The 14,589-nt window shown below is 39.0% G+C and overlaps 1 pseudogene; it reads right to left on the minus strand.

Moving 5' to 3' along the window:
• The window catches only part of LOC111919422 (polyubiquitin-like), a 42,148-nt pseudogene extending 37,131 nt beyond the window's left edge, over nucleotides 1-5,017 (minus strand).
• Nucleotides 5,018-14,589: the final 9,572 nt, after the last annotated feature.

The raw sequence follows: 14,589 nt of genomic DNA on the forward strand, positions 1-14,589 counted from the left end.
TAGGGCACCATTTCACTCGTATATAAAGTTTACGGCCCTTAGACTATTTTCCTTTGGGTTTACAGCCGTAAACTCCTATGGTTAATGGTGTTTTGGTGTTTTCAAGTCCTTAACTCAATGGTATGAGGTTCCAAGATAGTATTCAAGGCTTACTAGTGTGTTAGGGGTGTCAAAACCCCCATTTATGGTGTTTATGGTTTTGGGAGATTCCCAAGCCGTAAACCAATGTTTGTGGGTGTTTTTGGTGATTTTCCAATGTCAAACACATTAAGGAAGGGTCCTATGCTATTTTTCAACTCTTAGAAGAATCAAGGGTATACTTTGGTACTCATTATAGTGTTTACGGCCCAAGAACATCTTGGACCGTAAACACCTTTGCTCCTTGATTCATTGGGTGTTTTCTTGATGTTCATAATAGTAACTAGCTTAATAACACTCTAGGATGGAAGTACTTACTAGATTGAAGCTTGAAAGGTGTTAAAAGTCCAAGAACACTAGTGTGTGTTCTTGGTGTTCTTGGTGAAACTAAGAACACTTGAAGATCTATATAAATTCACGGTTGAACTTATGTTAGATCACTAGATTAAGGTATATAACAACTTAATAGGGCTTGAAACACTTACAAGATTGAAGATCTTGAAGAAAACTTGGATGATACTTGAGAGAGTTTTGTGTTTACTCTTGAAAGAAAGTGAAAAAGTGGCAAAATATGACTAAGTGTCAAATATATACTCTCTTTTGGGGTTTACGGCCGTAAACACCCTTGTTTAGGCCGTAAATTCCAAACTCTTGGAGTATTGAGACCTTATTGATGCACAGTAAACCCTAGGGCATCCTCTCCCTGATCTCTCTTAAAGTACTAGGTTATAGAACAATCAAAATGACTCCAAAACTGTTAAATTTTAGAAATTACAAGGTTGAATTTGATTGAATGCAGGGACTGATATAAGCTAGAAATTTAGAGTTGTCACATCATCCTCCCCTTAGAAGGAATTTTGTCCTGAAATTAGAGTTTAAGCAAATATAGAAGTTACAAATAACTAAGCGAAAAAATGAGGATATTTCAGTTTCATATGATCCTCGCGCTCCCATGTGAATTCAGGTCCTCGCTTGGCATTCCAACAAACCTTCACGATCGGGATACGACTTTGTTTCATTCGCTTGACCTCTCGGTCCATGACTTCTACTGGTTCTTCCACGAAGTTGAGGCTCTCGTTGATCTCGATCTCATCGAGAGGGATTACAAGAGTCTCGTCGGATAGACACTTTTTCAAGTTAGACACGTGGAAGGTAGGGTGTACGCTACTGAGCTCATGCGGTAGATTGAGTTTGTAAGCTACAGGGCCGATTATTGCGAGAATCTCATAAGGCCCTATGTATCTTGGATTAAGCGTAGATTTTCTGTCGGTCTCTAAAGGCTTTCAATCGTTCACAGATCTGAACGATCTTCTCTGTCATTTCCCATATGATTTCCGAAGTGGTGAGAGTGCTCTCAGGAACTTGTCCTTTAGCTAACTGCGTGTCGCCAACTTCAGCCCAACACAGAGGAGATCTGCACTTACGACCATAGAGAGCTTCGAAGGGAGCAGCCTTTATGCTTGTGTGATAGCTATTGTTGTAGGAAAATTCGACAAGGGGTAAATAGACATCCCATGCCTTTCCGAAATAAATCACACATGATCTCATCATGTCTTCCAAAGTTTGTATCGTTCTCTCACTTTGCCTGTCGGTCTGGGGATGGTAGGCTGTACTCATGTCTCGCCTAGTTCCTAGGGATTTTTGTAACGGCTGCCAGAACCTAGAAGTGAACCTACTATCTCTGTTAGAGATAATGGATATCGGAACTCCATCTTGTCCGTCTCTTTATTTGGCAAGAAATGCTTGGATTTGGTTAATCTGTCGACGATGACCCAAATGGTATCAAGTCCACCCATTTTCTTAGGCAATTTGGTTAAAAAGTCCATAGTAATCCGCTCCCATTTCCACTCCGGTATCTCAGGTTGTTGCACTAAACCTGAGGGTTCTGGTACTCGACCTTAACCTTTGTGCAAGTAAGGCATTTACTCACGTAGGTAGCAATCGCTGCTTTCATGTTAGGCCACCAATATAGTTTCTTAAGATCCAGATACATCTTATCTAAACCTGGGTGAATGGAATACCTAGAATTGTGAACTTCCATCATGACCAAGTCTCTGAAGTCACCGTGTTTCGGTGTCCAGATACGATCCATGAGGTACAAGGCTACATCACCCTTTGCTTCTATATTTTTATCCGTTCCTCTCAAGGATTCACCCGCCATGTTTTCAGGTTTCAAGGCTTCAAGTTGAGCCTCTTTGATTTGCGTGGACAAGTGTGAATGGATCGTCATGGTCAGAGACTTGACTCTCCGACCGGTGTATTCTTTCCGACTCAGGGCATCAACTACTACATTGGCTTTACCGGGGTGATAACGAATGTCACATTAGTAGTCATTGAGTAGTTCAACCCATCGTCGTTGTCGTATGTTAAGCTCCTTCTGATCAAAGATGTTTTGAAGGCTTTTGTGGTCAGTGAAATAGGTACTCTTCGTTCCATAAAGGTAGTGCCTCCATATCTTTAGAGCAAACACAACTTCTCCAAGTTCGAGGTCGTGAGTTGTGTAATTCACTTCATGTGTTTTCAGCTGCCTCGAGGCATAGGCGATGACTTTATCTCATTGCATGAGAACACAATCGAGTCCTTGATTGGATGCATCGCAATAAACAACAAAGTCTTCTATTCCTTCAAAAAGGGACAGTATTGGTGCGGTGCACAAGTCTCGTTTCAGTGTTTGGAATGCTTTCTCCTGTTTCGCTTCCCATTCAAAGGCCACACCTTTCTGGGTTAATGTCGTTAGAGGCTTCGCGATGCTAGAGAAGTTCTTGATGAACCTGCAATAGTAGCCAACAAGACCTAGAAATTGACGAGTTTCGGTAGGTATCCTTGAAGCTGACCAGTTCTCAATGGCCTTAATTTTTGAAGGGTCCATGTGAATTCCCTCTTTGCTAACAACGTGTCCCAAGAACTCGACTCGTCGAATCCAAAACTCGCACTTAGAGAACTTCGCATAAAGCTTCTCTGATCGTAGTGTTCCTAAGACCTTATGTAGCTGTTGACTATGATCCTCCTTACTTTGAGAGTAGATCAATATGTCATATATAAAGACTATGACAAATTGATCCAAATAAGGACGGTATACCCTATTTATTAGGTCCATGAATATTGTTGGGGCGTTAGTCAGTCCGAATGGCATCACTACAAACTCGTAGTGCCCATATCGAGTTCGGAAAGCTGTCTTTGGAACATCTTCTTCTAGTACGCGCAATTGGTGATACCCGGATCTTAGATCAACCTTTGAGAAGTAGCTCACTCCTTGAAGTTGATCGAATAGGTCGTCAATGCGTGGTAGAGGATAACAATTTTTGATGGTCAACTTGTTTAGCTCCCTGTAATCGATGCACATACGGGACGATCCATCTTTCTTCTTCACGAACAAGACCGGTGCTCCCCATGGTGAGAAGCTTGGTCTTATAAATCCCTTTCTGAGGAGTTCGTTAAGCTGACTGGAAAGTTCCTGCATGTCAGCCGGAGCTAGACGATAAGGTGATTTGGCTACTGGGGTAGCCCCTGGTATTAAGTCGATTCGGAACTCGACTTGACGTTGCAGTGGTAATCTTGGTAATTCTTCTGGAAAAATGTCGGGAAAATCTCGTACCTCAGGAATGTTCTTTAGGGCTTGATTCTCTTTGCTAGTATCAACAACATGAGTAAGGAATGCGTGACATTCCTTTCGTAAACACGTATGGGCTTGCATGCTAGAGATGATGCGAAGGCTCGTGCCGGGTTTGTTGCCGTAAATTATAAGGGTTGCACTAGAAGGAAGGCTTAGGCGAAATGCTTTCTCGTAACACATGATATCGGCATGATGAAGACTCAACCAATCCATGCCGATTATGATGTCGAAGCTTTTAATTGAAACCGGCATGAGATCAATTGGAAACGAATGGCTATCTAATGTTTGAGTACATCCTATGTAAATGCTGTTAGTGATCTCGGTCTTCCCGTTAGCTATTTCTACTCTGAAGGATTCTCTAAGTGAACATGGTCTTTGTTTAATCAAATGAGCAAATTTTTTATTAACGAAACTCCTTTCGGATCTACTAGCAAACTGAATACATGCAAACAAGTTATCGAGGAGGAACGTACCGGTAACCACAGTAGGATCGGCTACCGCTTCCTCGTGGCCTATAGCCAACACTCGTCCCATTCCACCAGCATTTGCTACCTTAGGGAAGTTTCTTTTAAAGTGACCTGCCTCGCCACATCCATAACAAGATTGGCCCACTCCCGTTCCGGTGACTTGATTGACCGGCCTTGCCGGGGCCTTACAGAAACGGGGAGTGTGCCTAGTTCTATTGCAGTTCGCGCACTACATTACACGGAAAGGGCCGTTATGATGAAAAGTGCATTTGTTGCACTTGGGTAAATTTCCGGTATACGGCTTTCTTGGCGCATCGGTAGTAGGTGCAATCGCGGCATGAACTGCTACAACTTGTTGTTTCTTCGCAGAGTTCTGCGCCGATTTACCCTTCTTGTTTTCCCAAAACTTTCGCTTTTTGTCAGCGGCTCTAGGGTTTTCTGAAATTGCTAGGGTGGTGGTTGCTGTTGGGGCGTGGACTCCATGATCTATGAGTCGCTGTGCCAATCGCTTGGCACTATCAAAAGTAGTAGGGTTTGAGGATAGAACGTTTCCTTGAAAGGGAAGTTACAACCCCCATATGTACCTTTCTACTTTCTTTCCCTCTGAGGGAACCATGTTAAGGCACAGGGCCACCAGCTCGCTGAATCTGCTGGTATAAGAAACTATATCGGAGCCTTTCGTCTTTAGGCCCCATAGTTCCTCTTCCAATATCTGGATTTCGCCCCTCGGGCAGTATTCCTCAATCATGCGGTCTTTCAGAGCTCCCCATCCCATGGCATTAGCCACAATTAGAGACATTGCCTTGAAATGTCTGTTCCACCACGTCAGAGCCTTTCCTTCGAATGTGCAGACGACGAATTTAACTTTGCTCCTTGCAGGGTAAGAACAGATTTCAAAGATAGATTCTGTCTTCTCGAACCATTGCGAGAGGGCAATGACTCCGCTAGTCCCTAGGAAGGGTTTTGGCTTATAGTTAGTGAAGTCTTTGTGGAAGCATTCTCTCGAGCGCACGATGACTTCATCATGAGTCGGTTCGACAGGTACTCCACCTCCGGTAGAACCAATTGAATGGTATTGAGCCATGGCTGTTGCCACAGCCACAACTACTGGAACATTCAATGCCGCAGAATCGAATTGTGGAGTAGGTGGTGGAGTTGCTTCAATGGTTGGGGGATTACGTCTGTTAGACTTGCGAGGAGGCATCTTTCAGCTATACGTTTAAAAGATGAACATAAGGATAAGAATCCAATAGAATAGAATGAATGAGTCTCATGAACTAAATCGCCATAGTTCAACAACCAATGCGAGTACGAGTTCTATAGAGTTCTTGTAAATTGAAAAATGAAAGTTTTTGATTAAAGATTTCTCAAGTGAATAGATATCTGTCAATAATATTGGTATTAATGACATAACGAGTTCAGGAAAAATGACCTAGAAGTAGGTCTTACATCAAACCATAACGGAAAATTTTGACAGGTGAAACTTACCATAAACAGATATTGTATACTAGTGTCTATACGATGACCTAGATATTATCCGAAGGTTTGAGTAGATCACGCTCTACTTGTTGCTAGATCCAGCTTTTGATCTAGACAATACACGTTCCAGTTTGCATATACGCCTATTCTGTATCAGCTGTAGATCACACAACTCTCGGACTTCGGCTCGAGATGCCGCTTGTTCTTCTTGTAGGAAGTTGCTACGATCTCTTGTCGCACTATGTTGAGCTTCTAGATTATGGAGACGAATAGCATCGGCTCCAGTGTTAGCTTTGATCTGCATCATGCGAGCGATGGTAGCTCTTCTATGTTCAGTATTACGGGAAATACGACGAACTATCACGGGAAGTGCTCTATCAGCTGACCCTCCAGCTTTCAAGTTATAGAAGCTTCAGTCTCCTTGGTATGGGTGATTCTGACCTTGTTCAACGCTCCACCTGTCTATGGCTACACCCCACAGAGGCGTCGGGCCCTGAAAAGCCATATGAGGGTTCTGAACTTGAACTGGGGCTTCTAAAGGTAGGTCTTCGACTTCGGATTCAGAGTCTTGGTCTTCCGGAAAGTCTTCAGCAAGTTCATTATCAAGGGGAATTGCGGGTTCATCTTCTGGTTCAGTGTCGAGCCAACCAGCATTTCCTTGATTCGGAAAGTACGGATCTCCAGCGTGATGAAATCCAACTATTAATCTAGACGAAAAATAAGGGTAAGAATGATTAATAATTCTAAGTAAAGCGATAACTAATTACAAGTTTCTAGAAGAGAAACTTACAGCTAAACCTAATTAATTACGACTTTTACCGTGTCCTTCTACGAGAACATACTGCATACTAGTTATATACTGGATGGGTCGAATAGACCTTCGAATGCCTAATCCTGCTCTAAGCCCACATCCCAACGAGGAAAATGAAATAAAGTTTAAATCACACATTCTAAGTCTATGAAACTTAGTTGTATATAACCATGATGTATGCACTTAGTGCTCGTAGAACTATCAGCAAAAGCCTTTAGTTCACATGAAATTCGTTTTCTTGAATGAATAGTGCCTAAATACTCCAATAGTATTTTACTTTATGTTTTGTTCTCATGATAATCTTATGGTAGTATTGGTAAGTTTTTAGACTTGTTTTCATAGCATAACCATTCTTGGGCATGTGCTAATCACTCCACGGACCAGCATAGTTGATCAGGCTATGCCAGTCCCAAGACTAACCATACATCCCCGAGCTTACCTCTGATATTCAACAACCGTAATACTTTTGTTCTGTTCTAGTATGATACTGGTTTGTAGTAAGTATGAAGATATTATATACTCTTGGTTAAGTATTTTAGTACTTAAAGTATAAACTCTTGGTCAGAGTATTTTAATCCCAAATGCGTTTATAGTTTGTATATATCTTTTATGGGTTGATATACTCGATTCACTATAAACAATGCTCTGATACCAATCTGTCACACCCCAAAACCAAGAACGGTGGAAACGTTCTAGAGCGGAGGACATCATGTACAGTATCATAACAATGCAAGTAGTAAATAAGCAAACAACATCTTCCATTACATTAACATAATAATTCAATACAATAGTGTGTTCTGTAAAGTTATAAGACACCAAAATGATATAACAAAATATAAGACGAGTCTTGAAGCTCCGTCTTCTCAAAAGCTGCCATCTTTACCTATCTACTGATGACCTGAGAATACAAGTTATTTTGAAAGAGTGTATCAGCATAAAAGCGGGTGAGTTCATAAATAATCAGTCTCGTTGATTGTAAGAAAATTTTTGTAAGTAAGTGTTTATGTATGTTTGAAATCTCCTAGAAAATCCTATATTTTCTACTAAAAAGTAGCCTTCTACCAAGGCATCATATGTTTGAATGTTTGTTTCTTGTAAGAATGTGTATTTTCCTTAGTGCAACTATCATTATAAAAAATATAGTTTATGTATTACCTTTTATGTGAATATGTCACAATGTGAATTTAATAGGAAAATAATGTAGTACTGTAATGTTTGTAATATAGTAACTACTGCTGTACTAACTACCTTAACTCTATTATTAATTAAGGTAAATTATGCAGAGCTCGAACCCATACTTGATTGACTAGTAAATACACGACGTAAGAAGACGTCGATGAAGAATGAATCATGTCACCTGTAGATCTGCAGATCCCATTGTAGCTAGCAGCGTGGTGTAGGATGGTCAGTCCAATATAGATCTATACACACTTCACGCTCTCCTTCTAGGAGACTCTTGCATAAAAAACGAGGCACAACAGTGATGCTATTCTCCGAAGTAGTGGCTCGCAATTATAATATTCTTTGTAGTGTAATGTATGTTTTCAGAATATCTCGTAATAGTAAGTATTGATTCTCGTAATAGTATAGATTCTCGTTATAGTGTTGATTCTCGTAATAGTATTGATTCTCGTTATAGTGTTGATTCTTGTAATAGTATTGATTCTCGTTATAGTGTTGATTCTCATAATAGTATTGATTCTTGTTATAGTGTTGATCCTAAACTATACCTATTATAGTTTACTAGAATGTATGTATATGAATTAAAGTATACCTTTGCTACCCAAAGGTAATGAACTAATTAATGGAACTTTTATGTCTACATATGTATACATGATATATAACTAATATTTAGACGACCTTCGGACGGATCACCTATGCCCTAAACCCACATCCCAACAAGGAAAAGAAAATAAAGCGAGTTAGCCTTCCTAAGCCCTTTAAACATTACTTATAAAACTAGTCATATATAGGCATGCATTTTACAATATAAAAGTATGAAATAGTTTAAAAGGAATTTGACATATAAGAATGAGTTTTGATAAAGAGTTTGTAAAACAGTTTAAAATATAGTAAAATCACTTGTTTGATAGTTATTAATCACATGTGATTGATCTAATAACTATAAAGATTCAACTTGTATTCCCTATAAAAGCATTTAAAAGTATTTAAAAGGTTGATTTGGGGCATGAACTCACCTTTAGTGAGTGGTTTGGATGAACTGGTGAGATAGGATTGCTAGGTGTCAAGTGAAGACTTGAATACACACAAGGATCCTATTTAACATATAATAACACATATATGTAAATAATTAGCTTTTAGACGACTAATTAACAAAGTTAAGACTTTGTAGGACATGTAAAACACCTTAAATAAGTGTTATAAGTCCTGAGGATTGCATCTAAGTGTTGTGGGACACTGCTATTGAGTTTAGGGTTAAAGATGATACTTTATTGGAGTTTACGGATTTGTGACCATAAATCCTTGAGTTTACGGCCGTAAACTCATGGGTTTATGGTCGTAAACTCATGTGTCCTTGACCATTTGATGTTTTGAAGTCCTACACGTTCCTAGAAGCATTTCTACTTGATGTACAAGCCTATGGAAGTGATTAGGGCACCATTTCACTCCTATATGGAGTTTATGGCCCTTAGACCATTTTCATTTGGGTTTACAGCCATAAACTCCTATGGTTAATGCTCTTTTCATGTTTTCAAGTCCTTAACTCAATTGTATGAGGTTCCAAGATAGTATTCAAGGCTTACTAGTGTGTTAGGGGTGTCAAAACCCTCATTTATGGTGTTTACGGTTTTGGGAGATTCCCAAACCGTAAACACATGTTTGTGGTAATTTTCCAGTGTGAAACACATCAAGGAAGGGTCCTATGCTATTTGTCAACGCTTAGAAGAATCAAGGGTATACTTTGGTACTCATTATAGTGGTTACAACCCAAGAACATCTTGGACCGTAAACATCTTTTCTCCTTGATTCCTTGGGTATTTTATTGATGTTCATAATAGTACCTAGCTTAATAACACTCTAGGATGGAAGTACTTACTAGATTGAAGCTTGAAAGGTGTTAAATGTCCAAGAACACTAGTGTGTGTTCTTGGTGTTCTTGGTGAAACTAAGAACACTTGAAGATCTATATAAATTCATGGATGAACTCATGTCAGATCACTAGATTAAGGTATATAACAACTTAATAGGGCTTGAAACACTTACATGATTGAAGATCTTGAAGAAAACTTGGATGATACTTGAGAGAGTTTTGTGTTTACTCTTGAAAGAAAGTGAAAAAGTGGCAAAATATGACTAGGTGTCATATATATACTCTCTTTTGGGGTTTACGGCCGTAAACACCCTTGTTTAGGCCGTAAACTACAAACTCTTGGAGTATTGAGACCTTATTGATGCACAATAAACCCTAGGGCATCCTCTTTCCTGGTCTCTCTGAAAGTACTAGGTTTTAGAACACTTAAAATGACTCCAAAACTGTTAAATTCTAGAAATTGCAAGATTGACTTTGATTGAATGCAGGGACTGATATAAGCTAGAAATGTAGAGTTGTCACAACCGACTTCCGCCTAAAAAATCGGTGAACGAAACTTTCTCCCATAAAGTGCTTCAAATAGTGCAACCTTTATGCTCATTTGATAACTATTGTTATAAAAAGGTCAACCAATGGTAGTTGAATATCTTCTAAGGTTTGTGCGGTCCACTCGCTTTAACCGTCTGTCTATGGGTGATAGGTGGTACTCATATCGAGCCAGGTTCCTAATGCTCGATGCATTGATTTCCAGAACTGGGACGTAAATTGTTACACCCTCGGCTGAGGTGGCGTAACATGCCAACCTATGCGGCTAAGTTCATGGATCATTGGTAAACTGAATAAATAACACAAGTACAACAATAAACAAAAAAAAAACATTTATATTCCATCATTAAGTTTGAGTACTTGGTTCTTAGAGATTATAATAGTACATAAATTCCCTTAACAGGTAGCCAAACATAATAAAACTAGTAAACTAGATTGCCTGAAATCCATGATTATTCGTCGTCTGAATGCTAGAATTTAATGATTCCCTGAGAATACATGTAGTTTTGAGGGTCAACACAAGGTTGTGAGAAGTTACAGGTTTTATGCTATCAGCAGTAATACTTTAAAAAGTCGAAAAATATTTAATTTCTAAGTATATCCATACATAAAAACAATGTTTTTAAAGGGTCTTTGAATAAGTTTTTGAAGCCAAATTGTATCTTTGCATAAGTAAATCCATATTTAAAATAGTTTTGAAAACAACCAAGCCCATGGTTTGTAGTAAAAGAGGGAGATTCTAGTTAATGTTTACAGTTAGTCCTATAACCGAGCTATGTGATTTAGTGTACCTCCTAAAACGCTTCGTCATACAGTTTCAAATAAAATCATAGAGTTTTTTAGTAAAATGCATATGTTATTTTTATTAGTAATATCATTTTAACAACATAACATACGAAAATATTGAGGTTTAAAACTAGTTTATGTGTTTATAACATATAAATGTCAAACCAATATTTTATAAACTAGTTATAGTTTTTAGAAAAAATAATAATATTTTATGTGTATTTTTGTATAAACTAGTACAATTAAGCAGATATATTCTCCCCCAAGGCATGTAAAATATAAAAGAAAGGCCATAACACTCAGCTTAACATGTGATTGTTGATCTGTTTCGATAACTTGACGTTAGACCCGCAAACTTGACGCTTTGAAATCATACCGTTGGGGTTAATTTAGTTACCTAATTAACCAAAAAAAAGTTTTGGTACAAATTAATAAGTGTGGGGGTCATTTTGTGACTTAACTAAATTATAGGGTTGACTTACTAAATTAAATAAAGGGAGTGTGACAAATTTTTTTAATATAATTCCAAAGGAGGGGTTGTTTTGATACAAAATAAATCAAATACTAGAGAGGGGACTTAATTGATTAACAAATCTCAAGGGAGGGTTAAACTAATTAAACTAAAATGGAAGTTTAAGACTTTAGGAGATGTTTTGAAAGAAAATTTCAAAAGAGGGTGGAATTTAAATAATTTAAATTAAAGTTTGGGAGGGGTAGTCGATCACCTCCTGTGATCGACATATGCATGTGAAACCAAAAAAAAGGATGAATCATGTCTTGATATGGGCTGTAAATCAAAAGAACAACAAATGAATGGTGGTGGTGGACTTATGATGTAAGGGAGGTAGAAGGAGGTTGATGGTATGTAATGCCTTGTTTTGAAATGTTGCCTATTTGGGGGTGGATGATGTAAATTGGATGATCCGGGTTTTCTATGGATGTTGTTCAGGTTATGGTAAGGCAGGTACGAGTTGATTAAACTTTAGAGCTTTTCGTTACCTTTTCATGGATATAAGGATCGTCAGAATCGGATTTCTAATGAGGAAGTTATGGCCTTCGGAGTGATTAAGGGTTTAAGGGGATACCCTAGTACACGGGGTGTACCTAGGGACTACGCACAACATACTGATGTAAAGGGCATTACGTTGGACGTAATGTGGTGTACACTTAGCGTACTGCGAGGATCAGATCAGGGGCGTAGAAAGGGTTGAGTGAAAACCCTAATTTTTCAACATGCACGTTATGTATGCTTTATTTTAGTCTCTTTTGTTCATTTCTAAGCCAGCCCCATACGCTAAAAACCTTAATTCGCCCCTTAGCCCATGTTTGGTGATCTTGAGCTCTAGTGAGGTTTTTATGTAGGGTTTTGTAGATCTAGAAGAAAAAGAAGGAGCTTGAAGACTTGATAATCAGGGGAAAGCTTTAAGATCTAGCATTAGCATCTCCTTTTGGTGGCTTGGGAAGTATAAATTTCAATTCTTTCCATTTTATTTCATGGATCTACTTCATAGCTCATTTTTGGTCATTTTGGCCATTTTTGGTTGGTGATTGGGAGTTAAGTTCATTTCGGGAGCTTTTCCTTGAAGATCTAAACATTTGATGGATTCCTTGGTTATGAAGGTGCAAATGTGATGGTGGTTTTGGTTCCATGCATGTATTAAGTCAAGTAGTAATCTCTTTTGAGCTCTAGAGTCCCATTTAGTCATGCATACACATAATGTTGGCAACTTTATCTGATTAACCACCTTGGAGAAGTAAAATATGATTTTGGATTAAAGTATTAATGGATTAAGTGCTAATTTGGAAAGTTGGACATTGCTGGTGAGTACGTTGGGCTTACAAGCTTGTACGCTGTGCGTACAATCCTTTCATGCAGTAAGCTTAGCGTACACGCTGAGTACGCCTCGCATACTGAGCAAACCTGGCTTCTTCTTTTTGGGTTTGATTGTCTTGGGCCATGTTGGGCCATTTGGATTTTTGTGTTTGGGCTTTTTTAACTTGTTGGACCTTTTTGGGTGAAGGCCCATGAAAGGAATTAGTCCCTATTTGAAAAATCGGGCCATATATGGGCCTTAGATGCTTATTTTGGATTTTGGGCCTTTGGTCATCTAGTTTAGGCATTGGCCTTAGGTCAAGCTTGAGGAAGGGTAAAAAGGTCTTTTACCCTATTTAGGACTAATAGTGTGAGTCAGGGGCTAGATGTTAATGGATTGTCATTTTTTGTATTTGATTGTGCATGGATTTTTGCGGATCTACAGTCAGAGATTATTTGTGGGATCAGCTGTTGAAGTGAGTTATCCTGGTTTATCATATGATTGAGTACTATAGCAATCTGTTAGATCTGTATCGTGGTAGATAGGACAATATTATGCTTAGTGATCTGTTAGATCTGCCTGTTATCTGTTTGGGGTATATGTTTACAGGTTGCATGTGTTGATGTAGTGTGGTTGGGTTGAGACTGTACTGCTAAGTGTTGCAAGTCAACAAAACAGTAACATTTATATCAGTATTGTGACAACCCGATATTTCGAGTCAATGTAATGTAAAAACCGATCAAATTTAGGTCAAAATGTAACCTTCCTAAAATCTTATTCAGATTAAATAAAGTAATAGGAATCATATCAAGGTTTGCGTACATAAAAAGAACGTCCAAATCTGACCTCGGACGAGGAAGTTATGAATTTTTGAAGAAATTCCTTAATCACGTCATTTTAATAAATAAATAATAAAATAGATTTCGGAATTTGCCAGCGGAATCTAAACGGAAGTCGTAGATCATGGTCTCACCTTCGCGTGGATATAAAAAGAACGTCAAAAACGGAGTTCGTATGAGAGAGATATGAATTTTTGAAGTTTATTTAAAATAAATAAGAATTTAATTATAAATTCCCGGTAATATCCGAAGGGGAGTCATCGGATTGGACCGAAGTACGCCCTACGTACCTTCGTACGCCCCACGTACTGAGATCGAGGGTCTCGGATCGTCCACGTCGCGCTATCCGAAGAATCTAACCCGTCCGACCCGTCCGAAGCTCCGACCCGTCCGACCCGCTGTCCCGTCCGACCCGCCGTCCCATCCGACCCGCGTACCCAGCAACCCGTCCCATCCGAACCGAGGCAGTCGAGGCTTCGGTCATGCATGACGTACGCGTACGCGCTGCGTACGAGCGTACGCCCCGCGTTCGGAGGCGGTTCAGCCTTCCTATAAATAGGATGCGAGGCTTTCCGAAAATGTTGCTCATTTCTCTCCTCTCTCTCACAACTTTGTCTCGTTTTCCGTGCCCGTTATAACCCGAAGCTCTGGTCTTTTTGCTCAAGTCCCGAGGGTCGATTTTACTCCCGAGATTCCCGAGAATCCCGAGAAAAATCCGTTTTCCGAGACGAAACTCTGCCCGGTTTTCCATCTCGCTTTCCTCAATCAATCAAGTGAGTTTCATACCCCTTAATCAACCTGTTAAATATTCTAAATGCTTTTATATGCTTTCAAAAGGGGGGAATGCAAGTTAAATACTTATAGTTATTGTTTCAATCACATGTGATTGTACTAATCACATGTGATTAATAACTAGGGAAATCAGTGGTTTTATCACTATTCAAACTATCTATCAAACTGTTTTACTTCTAAATGTTTTTCCAAACCCATTTACTTTTCGAATTTACACTGCAACTGTGATTTAAGCAAATGTTCCTTATACTT

This window comes from Lactuca sativa, chromosome 5 (genome assembly GCF_002870075.4).
Source record: "Lactuca sativa cultivar Salinas chromosome 5, Lsat_Salinas_v11, whole genome shotgun sequence".
Classification (NCBI taxonomy): Eukaryota; Viridiplantae; Streptophyta; class Magnoliopsida; order Asterales; family Asteraceae; genus Lactuca; species Lactuca sativa.